Source organism: Acinonyx jubatus, chromosome B4, assembly GCF_027475565.1.
Source record: "Acinonyx jubatus isolate Ajub_Pintada_27869175 chromosome B4, VMU_Ajub_asm_v1.0, whole genome shotgun sequence".
Taxonomy (NCBI): domain Eukaryota; kingdom Metazoa; phylum Chordata; class Mammalia; order Carnivora; family Felidae; genus Acinonyx; species Acinonyx jubatus.
The window spans coordinates 42,943,732-42,962,772 of record NC_069387.1 but is presented as its reverse complement, the minus strand read 5'-3'; the positions used below and the strand labels follow the sequence as shown (position 1 = coordinate 42,962,772).

Genomic DNA, 19,041 nt, shown 5'->3' with positions numbered 1-19,041 from the left:
GGAAATACCAAGCTGTAGTTGACTTCTTTTAGGTACAGTGGGAAGGGCATACAAGGTGCCCTGCCACTGTGTTAGTTCTCCAGTTCTAGGATCCCAAACCAGCTCCCTTTCATCTCACCATCTTTAAAAATTCTCGACTGCCTATCCCTGGTGTGATTTTCAGATGGGGATCATGGAGAGATAATGCTAGCCCAGCCTGTCCTACCAGAAGTTATGGCCCCACCCACATTTTCTATCTGAATTCCTGTTGTGATAAATCTTATCCAAGTTCACTCTTTGTCCTTCTCTCCTTTTCCATTTTTATTACTTTGTGTCTTCCCACGTCTTGCTCTCCACCTATTCTGTGGTTATCCCTGCTCTTGAGGTCTCCGTGGTCTCTCTGGTTATTACATTGTATTCTGAGAGACACAGAAGTCCAATCTTAGACCTAACGGGAATGCTGAAAGAATCCGATTTTCTGGGGTGCCTAGTGGCTCAGAGTCCGACTCTTGGTTTGGGCTTCGATCGTGATCTCACGGTTCGTGAGATCGAGCCCCAATCAAGCTCTGCACTGACACCGTGGAGCTTGCTTGGGATTCTCTCTCTCTCTCTCTCTCTCTCTCTCTGCTCCTCCTCCCCACTCTCTCTCTCTCTCAAAAATAAATGGATGGTGAGTTAATATGGCAGAGCAGCTTGGAGACGCTGAGCTTGTCTTTGTCCCTGAAACGCAGCTAGATCAGTACCAAACCATTCTCAACACCTAGGAAATTGATCTGAGGATTAACGCAACAATCCGTATAACTTGGGCCACAGAACTCAGCAGGTACCTGGTGTAGAGAGGTGAACTGGGGGAGAGAAAAGCCACAAAAAGTAGGGAGCCACTTTCACAGAGAAAGGACAGAGAGAAAGAGAAAGGGGGGAATTGTGGCACACTGGGATTCCGCAAGAAAAGTACTCCCCCTGAAAGTAGCTGGAGAGAAAGAGTGAAAACGCTCGCAGGGGACTAAATAAGAAATCTTTTCCCCAAAATCATCGATGGGGAGAAAGGAGAGGGATTCAATACCACCAGGATTCTATATACAGTGGAGTGCAGAGTCTGAAGTTTCAGAGGTTAGTGACTGGTGGTGCTCTGGTGAGGAACTAGGGTGAATTCCCAGGAACAAGCAGCGGGGTCTGAGGGGTCTGTATGCCAGAGAGAAGCAGTTCCCCTGCTTGGAGGGCCTTTGCCCCCCTACAGGCAAAGGTCCCAGCGGACCCTGGAAAGCAGCCACGTTTGCTGGTATTGGGATGAAGAAACCAGAGTGCGGCGAAACCTGGCATCGGGCTGTGGGTTGTGACTTGGCATCTCTGAACCTCTGTTACTACGTGATCATAAGAACATTTTCTGGGGCAAGCCATTGCTCGGCGAGACCCTCCCCCAGAGAGTCAGTGGGGGTCCAAGCCACGGGGATCTCTGAAGTGTGGGGTTTGGAACACAACCCCATCTGAGATAAAGCTCTGGAGTGAACTGCCACCTGACAGGCAAACAGCTTGGACATGGACAGGGTAGAGGTGGGGAGTAGACGGAGGCCTGAGCCAAAGGGGAGGTGCTTGAATGCAGGTCAGTGAGAGCAAGAAGTTCCTTCCCCCAGAGACTAGGGAGCTGGGTGAAGCCATTTTCACCTCTCACACGCACACAGATCCACCGCAGTAAGTTAAGCAGCAACACTTAGTGGAGAACGGAGCCATTATACCAAGCCATTATACCATTAATCCAAGCACATCTCCCAGAAGACCAGCACAGTCCCTCCACCTGCTTAGCGTATGGACTATAGAATGCTTCACAGTTTCAGTTCTAGGGGAAACAGGATGTAACTTCATTTGGGTTTCATTCTGTTTGCTGGTTCATTTATTTGTTCATTCTCTTTGCTTCTGTTTTTGCTTAAATTGTTTTCTTTTTTCTTTCCTTCTTTCTTTCTCTTGGACACAGAAAGAGAAAAATTTATTTCCTTTTATTTTATTTTTTATTTTTTTAAAAGTTTTATCCGATTTCATTTTATATTCTATTTTATTATACATTTTTTTTAAATTTTTTAATTTTTTTCTTTTTTTCTTTCCTTTCCCTTTTTTTCTCTATCAAGCCTCTTTCAACAAGGACACTGAAACACACCTAAAATCTAGCTTCCTTTGATTTTTTTTGTTTTGTTTTTAATCTTTTAAAAGGCACAGGATATAAAATCAACACACAAAAATCTATTGCATTTCAATACACCAATAATGAAGCAGCAGAAAGAGAAATCAAGGAATCGATCCCATTTATAAATGAACCAAAAACCATAAGATACCTAGGAATAAGCCTAACCAAAGAGGTGAAATATCTATGCAGTGAAAACTATAGAAAGCTTATGAATGAAATTGAAGAAGACACAGAAAAATGGAAAAACATTCTATTCTCATGGGTTGGAAAAACAAATATTGTTGAAATGTTGATCCGACCCAAAGCAATCTACATATTCAATGCAATCCCTACCAAAGAACACCAGCATTCTTCACAGAGCTAGAACAAACAATCCTAAAATTTGTATGGAACCAGAAAAGACCCCAAATAGCTGAAGTAATGTTGAAAAAGAAAACCAAAGTGGGAGGCATCACAATTCCAGACTTCAATCTGTATTACAAAGCTGTAATCATCAAGGCAGTATGGTACTGACACAGAAACAGATGCATAGAATAGATCAAGGGAACAGAAAAGAAAACCCAGAAACGGACCCACATACATATGGCTAACTAATCTTTGACAAAGCAAGAAAGAATACCCAGTGGAAAAGAGACAGTCTCTGTAGCAAATGGTGTTGGGTAAACTGGACAGTGACATGCAGAAGAATGAATCTGGAGCACTTTCTTACACCATACTAAAAATAAACTCAAAATGGATGAAAGACCTAAATGTAAGAGGGGAAGCCATCAAAATCCTAGAGAAGAAAATAGGCAACAACTTCTTTGATCTCAGCCATAGCAACTTCTTACTTGACATATCTCCAGAGGAAAGAGAAACTAAAGCAAAAATGAACTATGGGACCTCATCAAGATTAAAAGCTTCTGCACAGTAAACAATCAGCACAATTAAAAGGCAACCGACAAAATGGGTGAAGATATTTGAAAATGACATATGTGATAAAGCGTTAGTATCCAAAATCTATAAAGGACTTGTCAAACTCAACACCCAAAAAACAAATAATCCAGTGAAGAAATGGGCAAAAGACATGAATAGACACTTTTCCAAAGAAGACATCCGGATGGCTAACGGACACATGAAAAGATGCTCAACATCACTCATCATCAGGGAAATACTAGTCAAAACCACAATGAGATACCACCTCATATCTGTCGGAATGGCTAAAATGAACAGCGTATGTTGGTGAGCATGTGGAAAAAGCGGAACCCTTTTGCACAGCTGGTGGAAATGCAAGCTGGTGCAGCCACTCTGGAAAACAATATAGAGGTTCCTCAAAAAATTAAAAATAGAACTACCCTATGACCAGCAATTGCATTACTGGGTATTTATCTGAAGGATACAAAACTGCTGATTTGAAGGGGAACACGCACCCCAACGTTTATAGCAGTGCTATCAACAATAGCCAAATTATGTAAAGAGCCCAAATGTCCATCGACTGATGAATGGATAAAGAAGAAGTGGCATATATACACAATGGAATATTACTCAGCAATCAAAAAGAATGAAATCTTAACATTTGCAACAACGTGGATGAAATTAGGATTGACGATGCTAAGTGAAGTAAGTTAGGCAGAGAAAAACAAATATCATATTATTTTACTCACATGTGGAATTTAAGAAACAAAACAGATGAACATAGGAGAAGGGAAGGAAAAATAAGATAAAAACAGAGAAGGAGACAAACCATAAGAGACTCTTAAATACAGAGAACAAGCTAAGGGTTGCTGGAGGTGTACTGGGTGGGGGGGAATGATGGGCATGAAGGAGGGCACTTGTTGGGATGAGCACTGGGTGTTCTGTGTAAGTGATAAATCACCAAATTCTATCCCCGAAATCAACACATATAGTTATATATGTTGATTCTATAAGTGATAAAATCACCAAATTCTATCCCCGAAATCAACACATATAGTTAACATAGAGTGTAAACTAACTTGGATTTAAATAAATAAATATTTGGGAAAAAATGTAATCTTTTCCCTTTTTATTGTGATCACAAAACTGAAGGAAACCACAATATGTACCCCAAAATATTAATTAACTTAATTGAATTACTGCCGTCAGGGACCGCACAAAGCAATGAGAACATAAGCAAGAAGTCACTGTGACTTCTCCTTGCATGCTGCAACACTGTTATTGGGAAATAAGAAAACTGGGTAAGTAACAGAAACAGTGTAATGAGGTTTCTGTTGGGGAAGTAACAGCTTTGGGAACACAAGCATGTGGAGAAACTCAGAAAGGAGCTCCGCGAAAGGCCATGATTAAATGAAGACTAAGGATGAGTTGACGAAACTCCTCTATGGTTGCAGCTCTCTACACATAAACCACACCCCCAGTTGATCCGCTCCTTCAGTCTCTCTCCATCGTCTACGCCAGAATTCAGGTCTATGGAACCCCAGCTGCTGACGCGACTATAATCCCAATTACTCCTAGACGGCTGCGCCCTGAATGCTTCTCAAGTTGCTAAAAAAGCAATGCAGCAGCCCCCCGCCCCTCACCGTATCCACAGGGAACACGTTCTAAGATCCCCAGTGGATGCCTGCAACTGCAGATAGTACTGGGCACACACGCACACACACACACACACACACACACCCCTACGACAGAGGTTAACTTAGAAACTATGCACAGCAAGAGATAAGCAATAACAATAAGAAAAGAGAACAATTGGAACTGGAACAACACACTATAATAAAAGTTATGCTGATGCGGTCTCTCTTTCAATTGATCTGCTTTCCTTATACTCACCCTTCCTCGTGCGATGGTTGCGACGATAAAATGCCTATGTGATGAGATGAACTGAGATGAATGATGTAGGCAGGCAGGGAGATGGAGTGTGAGGCTACTGCTGACCTTCTGATGTTATGTCAGGGGAATCGTCTACTTCCAGACCACAGTTTACCAAGGGTCTCTGAAACCACAGAATAAAGAGACCGTGCGTTAGTGGGCGACTCCTGTTATCATTTCCAGTGGACGTGAACACCACGGAGCTCTGGCTTGACTACTGCGCATTCTGGAACGCTTCCACCAGTCCGGAGCTATCCGGTGGCCGGAAATGTATTTAGGGTACGATTTCTTTTATTTATTTATTTTTTGGTAACAAGGTCGGGGAGATGGGGTGCAGGCATTTTAAAGATGGAAAGGAAACAGTGACATAATTCTATCATGTGGCCTTAGCTACTGTTAGGAGTTTGGGTTGCACACTGAGAGCAGAGGAGGAATTATAGAAAGATTTTATGCAAGAACGTGACCTGATCCTATCTGTATTGAAATGATCTCTCTGGTCACAATGTAAAAAATGAATCAGAATGTATTTAAATTAGGAAACTGGGTAAGTCCCAAATTACCTAGACTTTTTCTGTTATAAACCGTGTACTTTTGCAAGCTTGTTCTCATAAGGACATGTTTCACACATGCGCTTTGAATAATTAATTCAACTAATCATGATTTCCACAGAAGTATCAGCAATTGACTTAAACAGCTCACTGACTTCCTGCTGGGAGGAGCAGAAGACTGACCATGAACTTAACGTCACTTTGAATTCCCCACACTGGTAGCAGAGCTATTGCTGGTACTTTATTTTTATTTCCATAGAGCTATAATGGAAGAACAACATATTTTAACATTTACTATGAGTTTCACATGCTGGCAAAGACTTTCATGTTATCTCATTTGAACCTTGTCACTAGGCAGTGAAACTGCTCTTCTTATACTTACTGTTCGTATGAAAAAATTCTGCTCGAAGGGTTTGGTCATGGATCAAGGTCACAGCCGGTTGAGAAATGGAATCCGTGCTTTAGATATATGCCTCGGAACCTAGTTTGTAAAAGAACGCCAGGTTAGGGCCACGTTTTGACTCAAATTTCATCTGTGAGTCAGTCACACACAGTTTGTCAACGTAAAGTCTTGGGGTTTTTTGCTTTGTTCTGTTTTTTACTCTCCAGACGTCTGGAGAAATTTACCCGTCTTCGTCAAAAAGTTCACAGAAACCACGCAAGTAAGACGGAGTCTTGTAATAATGAAGGCGTGTCCACAGACCCGTTTCGAACATGTGCTATATGTGAGACACACTGCCAGTCTCCGAGGATACAGATGTGAACTAGATGGGCGTTCGTGCCTCTTGGAAACCCTGAGCTATAACAGATTGTATGGCAAAAAGCATCATATTCAGGGTGAAATAATGTTACTACTCACTGGAAAAAAAGATTTAGTCCCTGAATAAAATTGATTTGCATGCAGCTAATAACATAGCCTTAAAGGATATATAATAAGAATTTCATGGAATTACAAGGAGAAATTGACAGATACACCAACAAAGGAGGAGAAATGGAAAAAGGGAAAATTGCAGTGTCAATTCTTATTTGGGGATCATCAGTCCCGTGTAGCTAACGCTATAAGGATTTTTAACATTTTTTTTTTAAAACTCAGTAGTATAGAAACAGCCTTGACATTGGGTGCTGAGTGCTTAAAGCGTTCGAGAAATTATTTCTTTGTGATTTAATCTGGGATAAAAGCAGAATTTTAAAGCCAAGAAAGGGTAACATAAAGAGTGCTATTGGTTTATAGGTATAATATTTATGTAGCACCCTGCAAGTTAAGACATAAACACCAAGAATTAAAGTGCAAAAAGCACTTTTCAGTGTCTCTAAGTTTTTAACATACAGAGAACCAAGTAAAGAGTTTCAGCACTTTTCAAATTCTCCTATATAATTGTAATGGACAATGAGAGAATTTTGAATGTGGTAACACTTTTTAAAGGCCAGTCGCAGGCCAGTTTGTAATTTTTCTCGTTGGTTATCAAAATAATTTAATAAATGGAAGAGCGCAAAAAGAATTTATATATCTTATCCCATTGTGCAACACGTGTTCCATGAGGTTAAATTTTTCCCATAAATACAATGCCCATGCGTGAGCCATACATAATCCCAGTAGAAAGAAAAGAAAGCTCAAAATATACCAGACACTATATTCAGTGTTGTCTGTACATTTCCAAGTGTGATGGGATGATTCTCTGCTAAGGCCTATCTGAAGGTCAGAAGGGCTTTTTATCTTTACAGGAAATTCTATTCTAAAAGGAAATTCTACTTACAGGAAGTAAGTACATGTGTTATCTTTCTGTCACATTGCTCTTGGGCCTCTCTTCTCTACAGCCTTCTCTCTTTCTGGGTGGTAGCATGGTAATAAGGAGAAGCACGGACTTTGGGGTTTGACTTCCCAATTTCGAGCTTAACTCATTCAATGTCTCTGATTCCAGCTTACTTTTGTGAAACTGACCAAAAATCCCAGCTCAGGGAAGTCCCAGTTTATGCCTGTTGTGCTACAGAACCCTCTGGTCATTTTCACTTCTTAAATGAAGATGATCAAGATGATATTTAGATGACAAACTATAGGATCACCATACTTCTTCATACAGTGGGAGCGACAGAGCTAGTCTTGTAGGCTAATTATGCAGATTACATGAAAGAGTTGATCTAAAATATCTCACAGGGTTCCAGGAAGAGAACACAATAAATGTTAGGTACTAATATGCACCCAGGCCCCCAAGTCTGCTGGAATAGGGTCTTCCTTATCCTTCAGCTTTAATCCTATGCAGTCTACCCCTCTCAGAGGGCGAAGTATTCAACAAACAGCATGATCCAAAAACATTTTTTACCAGTTCTTCCAGGGTTTCAAACTGAACCATGGCAGCTTGAGTCACAGAAGGCCTAAGTGGCTCCCTGCAGGTTCTCACTAACCTAGGGCCTCCTCCCCACCAGTGCCAGCCAGCTCCAGTGACCAGGATCTGGGCAGGGTCCCGGAAACCCAGGCGTCATTTCATCCAGGCACCTGCTGTCTCCAGTGGCCCCAAAGCCACTCCTGTGACTCCCCTGCAGGCTCCCACGAATCATGAAACCAGCTCATCCAGCACCTGCCTGATCCAGAGGTCCCAGACACCATCCACGGCTCCAGGCAGCTGCCAAGGCAGGGTTCCCTGCAGGCTCCCAAGAATCCAGGCCCTCACTGCATCCGGGAATCTGGCAGCCCCAGCATCCCCATGTGGCTCCAGCAGCCCCACGTGGAATCCTTGACTCAGGCAGGGAAGCACCTGTGGCCCTAGGCAGCTCCCATGGCACCAGGTTCTACAACGCTCCCATGAGAACAGACCCTGGTTCACTCTGGAACCTTCCAGTTCCAGTGACCCCAGGCAGGCTACACGCTCTAGGCAGCTTCACTGGCCCCGGCCTCACAGAGGGCCCCTGGGAAATCAGGCTCCTGGCCCACCTTTATGCCAGCTAGCTCCAGTAGCCCCTAGTGGCTCAGTGGCCACAGGGAGCCCCCATAACTCCAGGTATCTTTCACTGTTCTCATGAGTTCGGGCCCCTGATCCACTCCATCACCTACCAGGCTCCTATGGCCCCAGGTAGCTCCAGCTGGCTCCCATGGCTCTGGGTGACTCTTATGAACTCAGGCTCCCAATCAATACCCACAAACCCTAGCTCCATGGGAGCAACACCTATGAACCCAAGGTCCCACTAGGGCTCAACATCAGGGTGAATACAGCTGGTCCAGACATACAACCATTTTCAGCATCAGGTCACCCAAGGACTCCAATAGCAAGCCCACCCCTGGATAACACTAGACTGCCCACCCGAATCTGGACAAGCTGAGTAGTGAAAGGCTGGCCTTCCAACACTAGTTTGTGAAGACTGGAGAGGTGCCTATATCCTCAAATGTACAGACACCAATACAAGGCCACAATAATCATGAATAAGCAAGGAAACATGACACCATCTCCAAAGGCAACTGATAAAATTTCAATGATGGACCCTAAAGAAATGGAGATCTATGGACTGTCTGACAAGGAATTCAGAAGAATCCTCCTAAAGAAATCCAGTGAACTCTAAGAAAACACAGATAGACAACTAAAGAAAATTCAAAAAACAGTGCATAGACAAAACGAGATGTTCAACAAAGGAACAGAAAACATTATAATAAGTCAAGCAGAAATCCTAGAGTCCAAGACTACAATGCCTGCACTGAAGAACTCAAAGAGAGCTTCAACAGGAGACTGCAACAAGCAGGAGTAGTGAACTACAATACAGGTCTATTAAAATCATATGGCCAGAGAAGCAAAATGAAAAATAATAAAAAAAAGAGTGAAGAAGGCCTATATGAATTATAGGACATCATGCAAAGAAATAATCTGTGCGTTGCCAGACCCTCCAAAGGAGAAGAGTGGGCAAAAGGAACAGAAAGTTTGTTTATTTTTTTTTTAATTTTTATTTTTTTAATTTTTTTTTAATGTTTATTTATTTTTGAGACACAGAGAGACAGAGCATGAACAGGGGAGGGTCAGAGAGAGAGGGAGACACAGAATCTGAAACAGGCTCCAGGCTCCGAGCTGTCAGCACAGAGCCCGACACGGGGCTCGCACTCACGGACCGCGAGATCGTGACCTGAGCCGAAGTCGTACGCTTAACCGACTGAGCCACCCAGGCACCCCAGAAAGTTTGTTTAAAGAAAGAACATCTGAGAACTTCCCAAATATGGGGAGGAATTTAGATAACCAAGTTCACGAAGCTATTAAGTCACCCCACACTTTCAACCTAAAACAATCTTCTCCAAACCACGAAATAACAAAACGGTATAAAATCACAAAGAGAGAATCTTTAAAGGAGCAAGAGAAAATGAGTTTTTCACAAATAAAGTAACCCCCGTAACGTTATTAGATTTCTCAGCAAACACCTTGCGAGCCAGGAGAGACTGCGATGACATATTTAAAGTGTAAAAGAAAAAAACTGCAAACCAAAATTACTTTACAGGGCAAATTTGTCTTTCAGGAATGAAGGAGAGATAAAGACTTTCCCAAACCATCATAAACTGGGGGTATTCATCCCCACTGGACCTACCTCACAAGAAATGCTGAAAAAAGAGTTCGTCGGGATGAAACAAAAGGATGCTAATTAGTAACAAGAAAACATGAAATTGTAAAACATCCTGGTAAAGACATATACAGTAAATATACATAGTCAAGTTCAGAATATTCAAATACTGGAGTATGGTGCTATGTAACCATGGCTTTAGCATAAAGGCTTAATGGGCAAAACTGTTAAGAGATAACTATAGTTACGAGACTGTTTTCATGGACCCACATCATAAAAAGAAATAAATTATGACACTGAGAACACAAATCATTGAGGGGTAAGTAAAAGGGTAAAGTTTTTGTGAGCGAGCCAAGTTTTCAGCATAAAACGCTCTGTTTTATCTGCAACACATGTTACGTAACCCTCATGGTAACCACAGACTCAAACCCACGGTAAATTCATCAGGCATAAACAGACCAAATCCACTGCATACCCCTAGAGAAAATCAAGCACCTACAAAGAAAGCCAACGAAAGACAAAGAAAGGAACACAGAACTCCAAAAACAGTCAGAAAACAGCAGGATGGTGTTAGCAAGCCCTTACTTATCAGTAATTACTTTAATTCTCCAATCAAAAGGCACAGAGTCGCTAAAAAGGATTTAAAAGCAAGCTGCAACTGGTCATTTCTTATCCAATCACCAAATATTTGTAGAATGTTTACTGTTGTGGCTTGAGAAAGGAAAGTTTTGCATACTCTGAAGGAGGGGTGGGGGGAGGAGGGGGGCAAGCACCTTTGACATCTACAAAAGAGGTCTGGCCAGATTTTCCAGAATGAGCCAGGCAAGGTGGGTGGTGTCTAGTCAAGAGAAGGATATCTCAAAAGGTCATGATTATCTCATACCCTGAAAACCATGGCAAAGCCAAGAGCAATACGTTAGGAAAACAGTGGCACAGATAAGCTGCCTGATAAAGGAACCTTTTTTTTTTTTTTAACACACCCCTGCTCTGCCACGAGGGGCTTGAGGACACCGAGACCCACTTTATTTTTTTATTTTTATTTTTTAAATGTCTATTTATTTTTGAGACAGAGAGAAACAGAGCATGAACGGGGGAGGGTCAGAGAGAGGGAGACACAGAATCTGAAACAGGCTCCAGGCTCTGAGCTGTCAGCACAGAGCCCGACGTGGGGCTCGAACTCACGGACCGCGAGATCATGACCTGAGCCGAAGTCGGACGCTTAACCGACTGAGCCACCCAGGCGCCCCAAGACCCACTTTAAAAACAAGTCTCCCCCCAAAAGTTAGGGTGTTTGTGTTCGTGGAAAAGGAGACAGGGACCAGTTCCAAGTGGATCTCTACCTTCCACTTAAAATACCAACGCTTCTTGAGAGGAGAAGCTTTCACAGATTTTCCATCCAGGAAGGCCAAGGAGTTGGGGACGAGTGGGGGGAGGACGATATTGAGAAATAAGAAGCGCAGGGACCCTGACCTGGAACACTAAATACTTGTTTCCCCCTGCGGCCTTTCCAAAAGTCCTTATGCCTCAGCCCATGGGGGTCTGTCCCAGGGACTCCGTTACTCGCCCCCCCGCCCCTAAGTTCTGCAAACTCTGATGAACAGAATAGGTCAGGGGCTCAGGACGTCTGGGGTGGGGGTCTTAGGTCAGATTTTTTCAAGTGGCCTGGCCAGGGCATGTTCACCAGGCTAGGAAGGCCCTCGGAGGTCACACCCTGGGCGAAACCCGGGTGGCCTTTTCTTCTTCCGCCTTTTTTGGCTCCCGGCGCTGGTTCCTCCTTCACAATCTGGGAACTCCGGAGAAAGAGGAAAAGTGGGGATGGAGGAGTCTTAGGGCTGCCCACCTCGGCAGGCCTTGCCTTGGCGTCTGCAGAAGCCCTGCGCTCCCCGCCCCAGCTTCTAGGCCGCACAGGCCTGTCCAGGGCCGTGCCAGGTGGCGCCGGCAGTCGCCCAAACCACGAACGGGGCCTGACCGCCACCTGGTCGGGTTCTTACTCTCAGTTTCACCTCCTTGTGTTTCTATTCGCTGCCACGAGTTTTGAAATAGACAAAGAGGAAGAACGGAGCCGCGCAAGCCTGTAAACAGGAAGCCAAAGCGGTTCACTGGCTCCTTGCCACACTCAGCTGGGCCGCTCGACCTGCTGTTTGGGGTCCTGGTGGACAACTGTGGGGACGCCTTTACCCTTGTCCTGAGTGGGGACGGAGCTCCTCCCAGGGCCCCTGCCATGCCCTGCTGGGCCACTCACTGCAGGGGAAAAGTCTGCTCCAGACACGACATCGTGGGCGTGGCCTGGCCTAGCAAAGATGGCGACAGGGCTCTGCCTCTTTGGGTTAAGTCTGTCCCCATCACGCGCTCTTGGATTTTCTTGGGGGGGGGGGGGGGGTGGGGATTAGATTTCAAAGCCGACGATGGTCCACAGTGAGATTTGTCCAGTTGGAGCAGCAATGACACGTGTTTCTATTAAAACAAGACAGTAACTGAGGAAATTGGTCTTAGTTTCAACATTTTTCCCCTCCGTGGACTGTTTTAATTTCTGATACATTTTAGAAGTTTCAGCAGGTGATGATAATAACAAAGCACTCGACTATGAAAGGCAGCAGTTTCTTAAGAAACTACATATGCTTCTCTTAGGATCCAGAGCTCGGCATTTCACAAATGAGTTTCATTCTCTGGGCATTTCACAAATGAGCTGAAAATGGAGTTGAAAACCGATGTCCACAAAATACCTGCCCAAGCTTGTTTGAAAAAAAATTTTTTAACGTTTTATTTATTTTTGAGACAGAGAGAGACAGAGCATGAACAGGGGAGGGGCAGAGAGAGAGGGAGACACAGAATCAGAAGCAGGCACCAGGCTCTGAGCCATCAGCCCAGAGCCCGACGCGGGGCTCGAACTCACGGACCGCGGTGACCTGAGCTGAAGTCAGACGCTTAACCGACTGAGCCGCCCAGGCGCCCCTGCCCAAGCTTTGTAGCAGCTTGTTTGTCTGTCTGTCCCACAGCCACCATGTCTGTCAATAGATGGATGGATAAGCAGTGTGGAACATCCAAACAATGGCATATTATCTAGGGACTTAAAGAAGAAAGGGGGCGGGGGGGGGGGGTCCTTAAGTCAAGAAAAGACCTAAAAGAAACTGTAATGCATGTTGCTAAGTGAAAGAAGACGATCTGACAAGGCTATATACTATAAAACCCCAACAATTTGGCATCCTGGAAAAGGCAGAACTATGGAGACAGTGAAAAGATCTGTGATTCACAAGGCTGAGGGGTAAGAGAAAGGAGGGATAAAGAGGCAGAGCCACGGGATTTTCAGGGCAGTGAAACTATTCTGTCTAATACTGTAATGCTGGACATGTTCTTATAGATTTGCCAAAACACAGAGAATATATAAATAGAGACAGCCTTAATGGAAAGTATGGATTTTTTTTTGGCAACAAATGCACCACGCTAATGCAAGATGTCAGTAAGAGGGGAAAATGGGAAGGGAGGGGAAAGTTGGCATATGGGAACTTATTTTCATCTGTTACTATGTGGACGTAGGTTGTTAAGTGGACATACCCTGACCTCTAAAACTCCGACCTCCTCCTATGACCGGCTCCCTGGAGATATCACCCCATTGTTGAAAGGTAAACTGAAACATATTTAAAATGCTGAGGGTTTATTTGAACAAAAATGGATTCGAGTCAGCGGCATCCGGTCTAGCAGACGGAAGGAATCTTTGAAGAGTTTTACAAAATGAAAGACTCTACAAGATAAAAGAAGGGAGTAGCATCAAGGAAGTTGTATTAGGAAAAAAAGTTAGGTCGATCTTCACAAAGTTACCTTCCTTTAGGGGATCGCAGGGGTCTATTGGGCAAATAACCTCGCTAGCACTGATCAGGCGATTTCTGATTGCCTGGCTTAAGATGCCACTTCCGGGAAAGCTGAAATTATAATTAAGTCTTTTCGGTAATGTGGAGCTTAACACAAGTGACTCCATTTTGGACCTGTTGTTTTGTTCTTAACACCACGAATGCCATTCCATAAACCTCTAATTCCTTCCACATACTCTTGAAGTAAATTTCCCCTTATGTGCGTCCCAGATAGCCCAGAGGCAGGGGGGGAGTACCCATAACCACCAACCATCCCCCCTCCCTTAACTCACTTTCCTTATAGACTCCTCACCCAGTGAGAAAGTCGTTTCCCAGGTCTGTCTCCGTCACCTTCAAAACCATTCAGTTGCTCTTTCCCTCTTTCCCCATTGCCAGGCTCAGAAAGAAGTATAGTTTTAAAGAGAAAAACTTCTTGGGCTTTAACGAAGTCTGAAACAGACTCTGAAATCTTTGTTAGGGAAGCAATCTGCATCCCTCCTTGTACCTGAGTTTTGCATAGTTGTATACCGAAGTAAGAAAGTTAAAGCTACCTGCCAAGTGGCTAAATCCACATTATTTAATTTGATGCACCAATAACTGTGTTGTTGACTGTGCAGATCAGGGCTACACCCTGTGATAAAGTTTAGTGCTTCCTGTGCAAAACTGCAAAGGAACCTTTGCCGATTAAAAATCCGATATACACAATGACTTTCCTCCCTACTTCACAAATTACTTAAAAGACAACAATAACACCCTTTTCCATGACTTTTTTTGAATGACCAAAGGATGTTATATATACTTTTATGGATAACTTGTGTGTGTGTGTGTGTGTGTGTGTGTGTGTGTGTTTATTTTTGTAGAGACTGTAACTTAGCATAGGCAACATATATTAGGCCAACAGAGGAGTGAGCCTACCACCAGCCAGAAACTTTCTTTTTTTTTAATTTTTTTTTAATGTTTATTCATTTTTGAGAGACAGAGAGAGACAGAGCATGAGCAGGGAAGGGGCAGAGAGAGAGGGAGACACAGAATCCGAAGCAGGCTCCAGGCTCCAAGCCGTCAGCACAGAGCCTGACGCGGGGCTCGAACCCATGAACTGTGAGATCGTGACCTGAGCCGAAGTCGGATGCTCAACCGACCGAGCCACCCAGGCACCCCGCAGAAACTTTCTTAAACCCATTACACATGTGGTCTCAGTCTCCACAAAGCACCCTTATCTCCCGATTGTACTGGTTGTACTAAGAAATCTCCTCATCGTACTAAGAAATAGGTCTGAAAAGATTACTATATCTTGTCCAAGTCAACAAAATAAGTAAACAGGAAAGGGAGGGCGTGAATCCTCGCAATGTGATTCTAGGGTTTATACAAACTGACAGTTGAAAGACCTAGTATGTTGCAACTACTAAGTGAAACCCAAGTCAGGCACAGTTCTGTGGGTCTGAACTACAACTAGGCTTAATCGTTTACACTCTACTAAGGTACATTCAAGCTAAACGCATGAATGAATGATCCCTATGACAACAAAATGACTAGAATAAAGTACCAAATAAGTGAGTACCATTTTCACCTATTAAACTGGCAAATATTAGAGAAATGAAAGTAAAGTTCTTGGGGATGTTAAGAATGAGAAGTGTCATTGTTATGCTTAATCAGCATGGAATTTAATTGACACAACCTTTCTAGAAAACAATTGGCAAGAGGTCGAGGATCTTAAAATTTTTGAGACCTTAAAGACCCAAAGATAAACAGTGTGGACAAAAATCCATTTCTCCTCATTCGTATGACAGTGTACATTTTGTTTATGGGAAGCTTGTCTCCTTAATTTCTCAGATCTGTATACCTAGAGAAACTGTACTTGAAGAACTATGTCCAAAGAAACATCCACCTATGAACCTGATTTATCTGGTAAGATTCCACACTAGGAGCTGATGTTTTAGTGGGATTAGATGTTTGGGGTTTTTGGGAGGGTGAATGTATTTTGCACGTAGGAGCACGGGCTGGACCTGGTAACTAACTTCTAATGCATAGAATACAACAAAATGATGGAATGTCACTTTTGACATTAGGCTACAAAAAACTGAATTCTGTGTGCCATAAACTTTCTTCCTCTTTATTCCTAGGACCCTGTGGAGAGATCCACATGTCAAACAACTGATATCTACAGCCAAAAGGCATTGAAGATCAGAAGCCAGCTAGCAGCCATGTGAATGAGGTTGGAAACAGAATGTCCTCCAGTTGAACCTTGACATGCCTGTCGCCCTGTCCAACATCTTGGGAAACTCTCAGGCAGAGCATCTCACAGAAGGACACTCAGATTCTTGATCTAGAAAGACTGCAATATAATCAATGTTTGTTGTTTTAAGAGGCTAAATTTTGGAGGTGATTTGTTAAACAACAACGAAACCAAAAAACCCATCAAAGAGGAGTCAAGAAATAGAAAATGTGAAGTGGGTTAGGAGAGGATTAAATGTAGGTTATGGACTGCCAAAGTTTCCAAATTCGAATAGTATTATTATTAATACTTAAAATACTTTTCTCATAAATGAGATATTAAGTGTTAAAGAAATCACCTGGGTATGTCCACTATATCTCAATGAAATAACTAGTTGGAATAAAATAAAAGAATTCACTCAGGGTTCTGGAGGTGAAGACCATTTGAATACCATCAGAAAATGGTGGGGGGGTGGTTGAAAAGTTTGGAAAATGAGCTGAATTTAAGAGCTCTCCATAGATATTTAGAGACAAACAATGGATTTTTTTTTCCCTATCAGTTGTTTCAAAATGGTATCATATTTATTTATATGTTTCTTCCTTCTCTATTCCACACAAATTCTGCTTGCATTGTTCTTAATGTGTGTCTATATGATTTCCCTCTTTACTAAAATCTTTTGATGGTTTCATACCATCCCTGGTATAAAATTGGAAATTTCCGGATCATCTGTATTATTATACCCATCCCTTCCAAAACTATCTTTGAACAAATGATTGGCTTGAAAAGCTGCCCCATACAACACGAACAATGTCCAGAAAGAAGTTCCACGGGATCCCTGCATAGACACCCTCTCCACCTTGTTTTATTGCTGCCCCCACTAAAATTAGCATAGAAACGCAGGTGAACACTTTGTATGAGAATCCATGTTTCGGGAGAAATTAGGTAATTGCATAGAAATACTTTTTCATACTTGAAGAAATTATGGACGACTCACGCTGGAAAAAGAACTCCTCTAACAGGTAAAACGGAAAGGGTAAAGACATAACAGAGAGACGAAACACGAGCTGGAGGCAGTCAGCACAGAAAAGGGAGGTGAAAAATACGTCTGATATTTTTATCAGAAAGATAAGAATGCCTTCTGATATCTCATAAAGCAAAACTACGTTAGAGATATCATGATGTCAAAGTGACTCTGTGAACCAAGTCAAGGCAATGAGAAAATGATTGTTAAGAAAGAGTGAGCAGTTCTGACATGCATAAAATCGGTGTTCCTGAAGACTAGCCCACAATGGAAAACGGCTAAGCATTAGTAGAAGAAAACTTCATTGAAATAAGAAGACAACTAAATCTGAGCATTGAATAAATAAATAAAGCAGTCTGGGTAAAGTTTCTGATTTTTCGGTACAAAGAAAAAGTCTGTTGCTTACCATGCAGAATGTGAACCCCACCCTAGACTTTGCCGCAGGCCCATCGATGGCGGGAAATAGAAGAATAATGTCTACACTGTCTGAGAAAAACAGCGAAAGAGGCAAGTTCTTATATCCATTGAGTTGTCATGCAAATTAAAACCAAAACTTAACATTAAGAACTTATTGAATATGATAAATATAGCATATATCGTTCTAAAAATAAACAACTTGATGAATAAGCCCAGCCAACTAACGGATGCTTAAAACTAAGGATCTCAGAAAGGATAAAGACGTAGTATGAAATGACTAGAAGTGCGAATTGTTCACTGGGGTTAATGACTGTATTTAATATGTAGTTTAAAGTGGGTGCTGTATAACTAATATCAACACTATGTATGATGAAGTAAGTACTAAGGCTGAGCTACAATTGAAATTATCGTGACCTAAATATATATGTAGATAGATAGATAATATATATTGTAAATGTGGCTAAATTCTTCTTCTGGCAAAGGTAGAAATTCGTGTGATAGACGTTTGGTCAGCCAACAAATATGAAATTAAGAAAATCAATTTAAATCATAAAAGTTACGGAGCAACATCATGGCAGCGTAAGACATTCCTCATTTGCCCTCTCTCAACATCTAAAATTGGGCATCTATCCAGGAACGAAAGTGCTTCCGTGGGAGCCTGCGTTATCTAGCACCATATGCCAAGGGATTTAGGAGAAGCCTTACTCACCTGGGAACTGGATAATAGGCAGATAGACCCCAGTGGAACCAGCAGGATCCTGTGAACCAGATCCAATCCCTTTTGCTCGTGGTGCCTGGAAAACACAGACTTGGGCAGATATTTACAGACAAGAGGGCCTTCAGGAAAGTTCAGGTTTATGGAGGAAAAGTTCCAGCGCGAAAAAACAAAAAACAACCCAGAAGAGTTTGGATGCCTTGGAGTGGGTGGGAGGAACTTTGCAAGCATTATTCCTCCCAGAAGGTGGCACACTTTAGAGAAAAAAAGAAAGCTGGTATTCCTCCCGTGAGAAAAAAAGGGAGACCAAGTGAGCGCCTGGCTTACCCAATTTGTGCAGGACACTGCTAGAGAAGGCCTTCTCTCCCACACAACCCAGAGCATAAACGTACGAATTCTGTGAGTCCGAGAAGGGAGATTGGGAGAGAGGGAGATGAGAATATCAGAGACACTGATCTTAAAGTGACACTGATCTTGCCAATTGCCTTCGAGGCTCCAGCAGGAAGTCTGGCCAAGAGCTAGAAAAACCTCACCTGGGGATTCCCCGAGCTGGTCCTAAGTACCAAACTCACACTTCCTCCCACTCCGTGACTGGCATTCTGTGTGCACTTCCCAGGATGGAAGCAAGAGGCAGCTAAATAGACAAAGAGAGGATGTGCAGAAAACAAGCCAGAGTTTGACGCAAGGGAGGAAACACAAGCTTCAGCTGTAGCACCACCTTCAGGAAAAGAAAAGAAAGGTTACCAAAGCCAGCTTGCTCTGTTTGTTATAAGGT

At 42.9% G+C, this 19,041-nt stretch overlaps 2 long non-coding RNA genes across 3 annotated transcripts in view; one reads left to right on the top strand and one right to left on the bottom strand.

Moving 5' to 3' along the window:
• LOC128316347 (uncharacterized) overlaps positions 1 to 2,221 on the top strand; it is a 9,261-nt gene extending 7,040 nt beyond the window's left edge. Inside the window, exon 3 of one of the 2 annotated variants that reach the window (XR_008300101.1) lies at positions 2,100 to 2,221. This is a non-coding gene — a long non-coding RNA (uncharacterized LOC128316347). The other variant, XR_008300102.1, reaches the window with a different exon arrangement.
• Positions 1 to 19,041, bottom strand: part of LOC106987820 (uncharacterized) — a 21,805-nt gene extending 2,764 nt beyond the window's left edge. Inside the window, exons 1-3 of the long non-coding RNA XR_001432253.3 lie at positions 18,261 to 19,041; positions 5,912 to 6,010; positions 4,943 to 5,105 (exon numbers count right to left, since the gene is read on the bottom strand). This is a non-coding gene — a long non-coding RNA (uncharacterized LOC106987820). The remainder of the gene's footprint in view (positions 1 to 4,942; positions 5,106 to 5,911; positions 6,011 to 18,260) is intronic.